General features: G+C 30.4%; 1 protein-coding gene across 9 annotated transcripts in view; it reads left to right on the top strand.

Moving 5' to 3' along the window:
- Dhps (Deoxyhypusine synthase) overlaps positions 1-12,244 on the top strand; it is an 80,072-nt gene that overhangs the window by 32,119 nt on the left and 35,709 nt on the right. The window lies entirely within an intron of this gene.

Raw genomic sequence — 12,244 nt, 5'->3', positions numbered from 1 at the left:
AAATATTTTTAATAGCATAAAATTGCTCAAGTCATCTCAATCAAAAACAATGGTATTTTTGTTTTGGTATATTTTTTTCTGATGATTTTAGATTCTGAAACTCAAGAGTGTTGAAGAAAACCATTTTCCATCAATGCAATTTAATTATGCTTTCATCATACAATATCGTAATATCAAGATGAAATAGATTGCAGTTATATCAGCCATGCTGGCACCTTCAAAAATTTTCAGATGTTTTTAGATTTTGAAACTCAAGAGTGTTGAATAAGATCATCTTCCTTCAATGCAATTAACTATGCTTTCATCATAATATCAAGATGAAATAGACTGCAGTTCTATCAGCCATTAAATTTTTAAAATGGCTTGTACATGACAATATACCTTCTGAGAAAGTTTGACATTCTTTGTATGTTTTGGATTGTGTTTTCTTGGGCTCCTGGGTTTTATTTTTTTATCTTGCACTTTTTGCATAGAAAATTTATTTAAAAAATATATTGTTGCATATTTCCCCCTTATATTTATTTTATAAGATGTCTTAGTACCTGCTATAGCTTTGAATCAATAAACACTTAATTGTCAGTTTTAAAATAGGAGTAATTTTTGGTATTCAATGGGATCTTTATCATGCCAATCAATTGCCCATGATAATTTGGCTATAACCCCTTGATTACCAATTGACACCCTTTAAAATTCCATGGGCTGCCAATGGGTCAATACCCTGCTGGAAACCTCTCATTTAGAGCTGATTTAAGGAAGGTATTATATTTTCTTTACTTTCTAAAATATGGTGATCCTCTTCACTGAATCAGTCCCGTTTGTATAGATCATGACAGAGTGTCATTATCTATATCAATAAAATCCCCATACTTCCCACCAAAATTCTAAAATTTCTTCCAGTTAACTTCTCTCCCCTTTGTCACAGTCTTCCTTCTCCAAAAAGCATGTCTAGACATCTGGTAAATCTAGCTTTCTTGAATCCATTGGCTCTCTTAAGAAACTTGTTTCCATGGTTAAGCCAACTATGCAGTTTGGGAAGTTCATGTTTGTGTATTAGGGAACCTGTGCGAGAATCAGTGAATCGGTGTTTAAAAGCAATTTAGGGGCAAATATTTTATAAATGGAATTCTCTAGAACTAATAACCCATCCATATTGACCCTTTCTAGTATTTCCCACATATCTGCTTATTTTTTCCCTCTTGTATCTTCCTTCTGACAAAATGTTTAGTTATTGTAGTAGACTGAGCAATTTATACATTAAAGCAATATCAAAGATTTTATCATTCAAAGATACTTCTCGCAAAATGGTAACCTAATCTCGAATTCGATTAACTGCTGATATTGGGTTTCTAAATGTTACTGCAAGTGACACTAATACAGGGTTCGTACGATCCTTAAGAGTCCTTAGGTTTTTTGGAATCGATTTTTGGTCCTTAAAAGTCCTTAATTTCGGCCAAATCGGCAGAAGGTCCTTAATTTTAATCATCTGAAATCTCTGTCTGTTTTTACAACTGCCATTTTGAGTGTAAATTAGCATTTTGGAGGGATATTTTTGGTGATTTACTGACAAATGTAGTTATATTTTTAATTGGTGAATGGGTTCATGGGTTATAATTTGTTCCTATTTCTAATATAAATGGTAGGATATTCGAGTTTCTGAGCAAGATGTGAAACATACGCATTTCTAAATTATTTCATTTTTCTAATGAAGAGCTCTTAAACAACTTTTTGCTTTTGGGGGTGTGAATTCTTTTAGTAAATGGTTCTAAATTTGGCGACTTATCAACATTTTAGCAATTTTATGATCAGTTTCTATAGAAAATTTTTAATTCTGAGTTCTAGAAATTTTTTGACGATTTTTTTAAAACATTGTAACATTGATAAATTTCATTAAAATAATGGTAATATATTGAAATTGTATTTAAAAATTGACATTAAAATAAAACATTTTTATTTTTCGCTGTCATATTATAAAGTTTCGTTTTGGCAACTCGTACATATTTTGAATCTGAAAAATAAACAAGATGTAATGATATAAAGCACAATTTATGAAACAGTTCTTAGCAAAAGCAAAATTAGCTGTATAATTAATTAAAAATGTGTTCTTTTTAATTTTTCCCATAGTAAGAGTTTTTCCCGTGTAATTGTCTCAGAATATGCATCAGTTTTCTCTATAAAATTAATTTTACACTTTATCCCTCTTTCCCCCAAAAAAATATTTCTGGTTTTTTTGCTACTACAGAATTGGTAGGGGTAATTTTCATTAGGATTTTAGACATTTCAGCTTGGAAAGTTTAGAAGGATTTGAAGGCAAGATTTATAGACTCACAATTCCAGCAGATTCCAGAAAAATGAGACAAAATGAAAAATGCCTCCATGGTATTAACACGTAATGGATATATTTTACAGAAAGTTTGCGATTAATTTCTTATATTTTGTAGAACGTATGGAAAAATGATGAAAACATGATGTTTAAGTCTCTACTTTTCACTAGACACAAGCATGGAAAATATCAAAAATGCTTCTCATCTTACCACATGAATGAATTTATAGAGTGGAATTTTTCTATTAATAAAGAAATTGAAAACTTACAATTTAAAAGATTCATCCAGTATGTCTTAATGCATCATGCACAGGGCTGGCACTAGGCATTTTCCCACCTGATGCAATCTCTGAGGATCCTAAATTCTGCTTCAAATACCTGCTCTAAATTCTAAAAGTTTTGCCATTTCTAGATTTTGTTGGTTTGTATGTCACTAAATTCTAAAATTTCTGCCACGCTAGGTCTGTAACTGGCTCTAACCATATATACTTCATATTTCTTCTGAATGTTCAAATTACTAAAGAAATAAAATGAGCATCTTCTCTTTTTTTTTTTTTTTTTTTTTTTTTTTAACATTCTAAATGCATTTACTTTTTTTAGAATAATAGAAATCCTTAATTAAATCCAAAAATTTTTAAATAAAAGGAAATGTTTTGAAGAAAGAACGCGTAACATACACGTTACATAAAGAAAATTATTCCTCAAAGATATGTACAGTTATTCTTATGTAAATTACTCAGTTGTTTATAATTTCAGCCTTTACTATAATTTCCTGTTTGTATTTCCTCATATGAAAGAGTTAACTGAGCCAGCTTAAATTAAAATTAAATTGAATAGTTCGCTAGTCTGCATTTTTAGTTTGAATTTGACTCTTCTTGTTTAATTACATCACCACAAGCTGTAATTGTTTTTCTTAGCATAAGAACATGCCTTTATGTTCTGACTTTTACCAGATCAAGATAAACCCTCATAGGTACACTGTGGAGAGGTTGACAAGTTAGAAAATAAAGCACACAGAAACTAGTGAGAACATTGGTTTGCATATTGAGACGAATTTCTAACCATTAGAAAAGATGCTTAAAGAGAAGGAAATCAATATAAATTAACCAAAATGTCTTGGAAGGCTTCAAATTAAAATATTTTGTTAAGTGTTGTTTGTAGCTTTTAATGTGTAATTATACTAATATCGTTTAAGAATCAATGTCATAAATTACATGTATTTTAAACTGTGAAATTTTATTAGATTGTAATTTCAATAGGGCTTTTTTAACATATATTTTTAAGCAATAAATAAACTTTAATAGTGGCCATGCAAATCCATAATGACTAACTGTTTACCCTTAAAATTATCTCTACATATTAAAGCGAGTTATTGCCTTTCATTAATACTCACTGTGGTCACAAGATAAAATACAAAAATGTAAAAATTCAAGTAAAACTTATTCTTTGCATCTAGTGAGACTTAAAATAATACAAAAAACTTATCACCGCTGGTGCTTTAATGGCTTATTGGAACCTTAAAGTATATTACCTGTGTTACAACCCCTGGAACTTTACACAAAGCTATGCCACTAACTGCATCAAACAGAGCCTGACTGACTTTCAACACTTGCCAACCATGCCTACATCAGGCATTTCAGGTTTGCTCTAATCAGCAGGTCTCTCTGTAGGCAAGCAGGAGCAGTGATAACATCCAATCTTTTGTTATGAATCATGCTGATTATGATCTTCTCATTTTAACTGATGCCACTTGACATAAAATCTACTTTCTGTTTACTAAACCACTAGACTGAGCAACAATGTGACAAAATGAGACACAAAAAACATTAGCATAAATCGAACTGTTCTCTTCTTCTTCAATGGCCAGACCTTCCCAATCGAATTCCAAGTTGTTCTATCCCTGGCCATGGACATCCAGTTTGTTATTTTTAAAATTCTTAAGTCTGTTTCCAGACAGTCGAGCCATCTAAGTTTAGGTCTCCCTCTTTTTCGTGTGCCAAATGGTCTGACCTAGAAGATCTTTTTAGTTATTCGATTTTCATCCATTCTGCACTGGTGTCCTGCCCATTTAATTCTCCGAATCCTTATATATTTTACTATATCTATTTTTTTAAAGGATTTATAGAGTTCAGAGTTAGTTCTTCTTCTCCATATATTTTTTAATTTTATGCCATCAAAAATACTTCTCAGAATTTTTCTTTTCAAAGACAGAAATGATACTTTTAGCTTTTTAAAGCAAACTGTTAGTAAAACATAAATAAAATGTCACTTATATTCTTTCAAATATGTCTAACTATCATAAGTATAAAATATTTAATGCTACTTGATACATTTTATAAAGTTGATTTAATTCTCAAACTTATTAATAATTATGTCAATTATATTATGTTTAAACAAATACAAAAGTGAAGTTCAGACATAGATAATATTTTTAATTGAATTTATTCAGTTCCATTTGCTCATAGGTCCTTAATTTTTTCCCATTAAAGTCCTAAAAAGTACTTAATTTCCGTGTGCAGAAATGTGTACAAAACCTGTAATATGATAATACTAAGACGGTAATGGAGACTTCATTCTTATGAATACCTATATTATGTCTTCTTAAAAAGTATATAAAAATATCTCAGTTGTGTTTCTTCCAGAGCGAAATAAATACACATTTTTCATATTATTTCCATTTTGCTAGTCTCAATTTAAGGAGTACTATATGTTGAAATTATGTCTAATGGATTTTCAAATGAGCCACATATGTTTTATAAGGAAAGAATTTGTAAAATAAGCATAGCTTAGCTATTCTGAATGTATAATTAGATTTATTGAATTCAAGTAGAGAACCACAGCAATGCCCTACTCCCTGCATTCCTCTACTTGCAAGGGGTTAATGTTTCTTGATTTCTTCTTAAGTAGTTTTGTGTACCAAATCATTTTATGTTTACAAAGTATGTTTAACCAACCACAGAAAAGATTAAAGTTCTCATGAAGTATGTTAAGAATATTCATTGCTTTCGCTTTCTGTGCAGTTGTATTTAACTAAAATATGTATAAACTGCTTAACTACATCAATATATTTTTTACCATATTTTCCTGTTTGCTAGTATAGTGGCCCAGTTATTACATGAGTAATAACTATTTTTTATTTCATATATTTGTTAATGTGTTTAATTATTTTATAAATTTAACTTTAATACTTTGTTAATATTCATATTTATATTTCTTTTATGCTGAACGGCAACAAGTAGTTCATATTTATATTTAAATTTCTTTATGCTGAATGGCAACTAGTTCTGATTCATGATTGGTTTTGGTTTCCAAACGTTGCTATTCTAGTAGCGTCACATTTCGATAGCTGGAAAATAAAAAGCAATAAACTTAACTATTTGTTTATAATTCATGCTGTTCCTAATCATAATTTAGTTTTGAACATTAGTAGCCAAAGCCACACTAGAATATTTCTTTTTTCTTTTAATGAAACAAGAATTTTTTTTCCCTCCTCAACAGTAGTTAATAATTCTATTGACTATATTTACAGGCATTTCCATTGCTTTGCTGCTTCCATTTTGTTCAAGATAAGATTTGATTCATTCTCTTCGGTCACATTCTGCTTTTCTTATACTGATAGTACTTAATATTTCATCCTTTTTGTTTCATTAGTAATGTATTATTTATCAGCGTTTTTCTGTGTAGAATTTTATTAATAGATTTCTACCAAAATTAAGCAATCAGATCAAGAAATTTTTAAGGCGAATTCTCTCAAATCAGTTGAAATTTTATGGCAGATGAAAACTTTCTAAAATGCATAAGAATAAAAATATTGTGCTCTAAGTAATATTAATCACCTTTGGCCCATCTGAAAATTTTTATTTTATACAGCATGTACATTAAAAGTTGAACTTAATTCTACTTTTTTGTGTAGTTATTATACAAGATGATGTCATGTATTTAAAAAAATAATAGTCAACAAAATTATATTTATAATTCAATTTACAAGGGTTGCTATTTATATTTCTGGCCTAATTGGTTTTGTTGTTTTCCAAAATATTCTCCATGAAGATCAATACACTTTTGCATGCGTTTGGACCAATTTGCGAAGAACTTTCTCCATTACGATTGAGGTAACCCCAAAACATGCGTTCTGAATGCATCAACTGCTTCGGGTATCGCAAATCGCTGACCACATAATTTATTTTTGATGTGTGGGAATAGAAAAAGTCATTGGGTGCCAAATCTGGGCTGTACAGTGAATGTCTTATCAGTTTGATATTTTGGCCTGTCAAAATTTCTTTTGTTTTATTCAGTGTGGGAGAGCTCACACTGTCATGATGAAGAAGGATTCGCCTCCTCTGCTTTTTTCAAATTTCTCTGCCATTCGGAATTGACCGTCCTGTGTTATTGTAATGTCGCTGTCATCACGTGACTAGTAATGCCAAAGAAACAGGCAACCATTTGCTTCTTCCACAAATAACTTTTGTTGGATTTGGCTCATCTTGGAAGACTTTTTCAAGCAACTGTTTTGTTTCGGGCTCATATGCATAGATCCATGATTTGTTACCCTTGCAGATGTTATACATAGCCTTTGATGCACCTTGAACATATTTTTCCAAGATTTCCTTCCACCTATCAGCACGAGCCATCTTTTGAGGGTTTGCCCGATTATGCAGGATTCAATATGAACAAATCTTTTTTACAGCTGAACTTTTATGTAATATCTTATTGCTGCTCGTCATACTAATTCCCAACGATGCTTCAATCTCACAGTATGTCACGTGATGTTCTTGCTTCATCAATTCACACACAGCATCGATATTCTCTGCTACAACAACCAATTTGTCCTGGAGTGAATGTCGACCACAATTGAATTTGTTATACCAGTTTTTTTTTTTTTTTTTTTTTTTTTTTTTTTTTTTTCCCAGTGCTGTAGGATGGTGCTATATCGCTGCATAAAATTATACAAAGTTCATCAAAGCACACTTGTCTTGATAATCCACTTCGAAAATTATGAAAAATAATCGCATGAAAATGTTCACAAGTCAATTTCAATTTTTGTTCAAGATGAATTTTTGGTTTGCTGTAAATAACACAAATCACGCTAAAATGGCAAAATGTTCTTAAGAAGTTGTGGTAACAATATCAAACTTTCGATTTGAATTGTCTGCAGTCACCTAGCAACACTTACTGTTGCCAAAGCCAGATATATAAATAGCAACCTTCATACCAAGCAACAAATATAATGCAAAAATTTGCAATTAACATGAATAAAACGGACTCAAAGGTACTAAAGACCATTTTGTGTAAGACATTGTATCATGTATTTCATGCCACATATTCCAAAATGATTTATTTAGAGTAGCAATGATTACATAAAAATTAAACATATTTCTTTGCAATGAAATATTTTATCTCTTGAAATGACTGAAGTTTTAATGAACTATTTAAAAACAACTAACAGACTTGAAAAAGCAAACTTACAGATTATTTCAATCAGCTTTCTAAGATGCAAGTTTTAGTAATCTAGAGATATGCATAAAATCTAGTACTTCGTTAACACATATGGGTTGACTGTTTTTATTTGTTAATAATCTGCATAAGCAGCATATAACTGTCTAGGCCAGTAATTCTCGAAAATTTAATGTCTTGCGAACCTATGAAACTGTTTTGTAAAATGATGGAACTATTTTTTGCGAGGGGAGGGAACTTCTAGAATCCTCAGAAAAGTAAACATTTAAAAAAAAAAAAAATCTAAACATATTAATGTTGCGTATACTTTATATAGAAAATGAAAAGCAAGTCAAAATATCACTGTAGTCTTACTTGTGGAGAAACTAATCTTATTACAAGTGAACCCCGTTATTTAAAAAAAAAAAAATAAATAAATAAAAGAAACTTTTTGTCCTGTCCAATTTTCTGTACACTTAATGTTATTTTATGCTGTTATAGCAAACCTCCAAATGTAAGACAATCTGATTGAATGAAATTTATATCCAGTTTAAATAGCTTCAATTGGAATTTTTTTTTTTTGCATTTTTCATAATTTTTCTAGAATGTTTGCAAGTTTTAACAAAAAAACTACTAATTGTTAAAATCATCTACATTTAGAATTTTAGAATCTATATTCTATCAGCAAAGAAAAACATCTTTATGCTTTTTTCATTTTCACTTTACCTCCACTTTTCTCTGCTGCCATACTTTTTCTTTCCAAAATAGACTATGTTATTTGTATCTGATATATTAGTTTTTTTTTTTTTTTTTTTTAATATTAGATTTTTTTTACGAAAGTATGTTTAAAACTTCAAGTATCACTTAATGCTTATCAGTTTTAGCCAAAATCAAATATGTTCTTCCCATTAGTATAAAAGTCTTAAATAATAAAATCGAAAAATTTTGGATTATATTTTAGTATAGTTTTTCATTAAAAATTGTTCTGGGCTTCAACTACCATTCCTGGTTGTCCAATTTTATCAAAATCAAACCAACTTCTTTAAGCACATAAAATAGAAATTTTTTTAAAGTTTCATACAAGAGTTATATTTTACGAAAAAATTGTCACACACAGATAAACATTATTGTAAAAATATTTTGTGGAAATCCTATTTTGTGCTTATTCACTGAAAAATCACTATCAAATTTTTAACCAAAAGGATTACTTCCCTTACTTATGTATATAGTTTGGCAGGAGGTAATAAAAATAGTGAATGCCCTTTTTTACCTTTAACAGAAACATCAAGTTCATGTGTTGGGCTCAGAGTTCCAGTAGTATAAACAAGCTTTTATGGGCTTCAAGTAAAATACCACTCCCAGTCGTTGAATTTTTCACAAATTCTGATCAACTCTAATGTGGAAAACAAAATTTTTGAATGTTTCATGTAAGTTTTAACTGGAAAAATAAATCATCACACACAGGGAGACAGAATCTATAAATAGTAGTAACCTGTTGTGGTGACCTAATTCATGTTTATTCACTGAAAACTCATCGAATTTTTAGACCAAAAACATTATCTCCCAATAACAAATTTATTTTAAAACAATAACAAATTTATTTTAACAAAAACAACATTATTGAATACTAGCACACGCATGTGCTTATAGTTACCTATGTAACTTAGTTAAGAGCGAGCAACCATATGCTCTTACATCAAGTCAGAAATCATTCATACTAATAAAACCAAAAACGAAATAACTTTAGGGTTACACTAAAGCCAAACTCTGCTTGGCGTAAAACAATGCTGCCAAGCAATACTCTTTCAAACACCGAACATCCCGCCTGGCATTGAAATATTAATTTCAATACAATAAGTAAAATTCAAAAAAGTAATACAGTCAAAAGTCGTTAATTCGGACACCCATAATTCGGAATGATCTATAATCCAGACCTCAAAGCTAAAAACTTTCTGCGCATGCGGCGCGTTGACACATGCGCATAGGCGTTTACGCGTGCGCTTAAGACCTCTTACGACTGCGCATTTGCGTGTGCGCAAGCGCAGAATACGTTTTCGCGTGCGTGTTTTATGTATAACGGACGGTGTAAGCTAAAATTATCTAATTATCTATTTCAGTTAATGTTGATGATTGCGTTGTTCCTTAATTTTCGAATTGGATCCGGCTTATTATTTTTTGAAGACTGTAAGAGCAATACTATAAAAGTAAACTTAAACTTTCGATTATGTCAAATAGAATTTTTGATTCTGGAGCTCCCAAAGGATCGTACAAAATGAAAGTATGTTTCGATGTCCATCAAACAAAAAGTTGAATTGCTGCAAAAAATGGATAAAGACATGAAGAATGTGACAGAGAGGTTAGTGAAAACGAAAAAATTTCAATTGACAAGTTAGTCGGTATTCTCGGCACAGCAATTAACGGGACTTGAACAGCGGAACTTTGTAAGTGAACAAAAAATTATGTCTGTTTATAGAATTAAAAAGAAAGTATTATCACATAAAACGAAGCAACTTAAACAACTTACATTGAAAGAAATGTTTAATAAAGTAAACAAATAAATGTTAAGCTTTTTTTGTAAATTTTGATACCCTTTAGATCATAATTGTTCTTTATTTCATAAATTACGGTTTCATATTTTTAATTTTAGAATTTCTGCATGCCATCTTACACGATTTAAACTGATGATCTATAATCGGGAAAAATCGATAATCCGGAATCGCCGAAGTCCCGACGAGTCCGGATTAACGACTTTTGACTGTAAATGTTCATACAATACAAAATGATACAATGTAAATTAATGCACAAATTATAATACAAGTAATTACACTGTGAAAAGAACAAATATGATGGATTACAATTCAAACCTTCAAATAAACATAAAAATTTTTACATTATTTCTCAATTGGCAGTACAGCAATTTTAGTAACTGCTCGTTTATAAATACCATTTTTGGTTTTGACAGAGACAACTCGCACAAGGTTGTTCTTCCCATAAAACACATCTACAATTCTCGCTAACAACCATTTGCAGGTAGGAAGATTTTCTTCCTTAATCACTACCATATCCCCTATTTTAATATTTTGTTTAGCAATCCTCCATTTATTTCTTTGAATCAAAGTGCTCAAGTAATTATTAGTCCAGTTCTTCCATATATTTTGTACCATTTTTGTAGTTTTTTGCCATAAACTCTGTTATTATCTACTTCTGTTAAATTGGGTTCAATTATTGAATTGATCGGTCGACCTATAAGGAAATGACCAGGGGTCAAAACATTTAAATCATCAATATTAGAAGTTAACGGTGTAAGAGGGCGAGAATTTAAGATTCTCTCTACTTGAACTGTTACTGTCAAAAATTCTTCGTAGGTTTATACTGAATTTCCTACTGTTCGTTTAAAATGAAATTTAAAGGATTTTACTCCTGCTTCAGATAGACCATTAAAATTTGGTGCTCTTGGGGGTATAAACTTGCATTGTATACCTTCCTCGGCTAGAAAATTAGCTAAAGTTCCATTCTGCTTTAGAAAAATACTCATTAATTTTTTTATTTCTGTATTTGCACTAACAAAGTTTTTTGCATTGTCACTAAATATTTTTTTTTTTTTTGGTTTACCTCGTCGGGCAAAGAACCTCTTCAGACAAGCAATGAATGCTTCTGCGGTTAAGTCACTAACAATCTCTAGATGAATTGCTTTTGTCACCATACAAACAAAAATACAAACATATATCTTATGATAGTAACCCTTGCGTTGCCCTTTGTACTTGATCAAAAATGGGCCGCAGTAATCAATAGCACAACAATTAAATGTAAAGTTAATATTAATTCTCTCTTTAGGTAATTCTCCCATTAGTTGTTGAGAAATTATTGCTTTTGCCTTAAAGCAAATTATGCAGCTTTGGACTATTTTTCTAGCTATATTCCTGCTATTAATGGGCCAATAAATTTGTCTAATAGAATTTAATAGTGATTGTGGACCATTATGAAAATCCTTTTCATGAAAATAAATAAATATAAGTTCAGTTAACTTATTCTTGGCAGGCAAAATAATGGGATGTCTTTGACTATAACTTAAATTAGAATTCTTTATCCTACCACCTACCCTTATCAGACCTTTTTCATCTAAGAAGGGATCAAAATATTTTAACTTACTCCTTGATGTTATCTGTAGACCTTTCTGCAACAAAGAAATTTCTTCTGCAAAATACCTACCTTGGATATATTTAAGAAGTGTATTCCTTGACAGCTCCATTTCATTTATACTAATACTACCTGTTCGTTTCTCACTTGTGTTCCTACAGTAGTAAATCTTGTAGATAAATCTGAGAAGTAAACTAAGAATTCGTATTAGTTTCAAGAAATCATTAGTTATTTTTAGGAAGTCATCAAAGAATGAATCAGTTTTTAAAGTCAACAAGGAAGTCGTAATTGGTTTCAGTTCTGAAAAATAAAGCTCATCACTAAGTCCATTTTTATCTTGAAAATTGTCCTTGT

Source organism: Stegodyphus dumicola, chromosome 12, assembly GCF_044657685.1.
Source record: "Stegodyphus dumicola isolate Sdum_Otavi_A_Nest chromosome 12, ASM4465768v1".
Taxonomy (NCBI): domain Eukaryota; kingdom Metazoa; phylum Arthropoda; class Arachnida; order Araneae; family Eresidae; genus Stegodyphus; species Stegodyphus dumicola.
The sequence above is the reverse complement of the archived record's forward strand: the minus strand, read 5'-3'. Positions and strand labels throughout refer to the sequence as shown.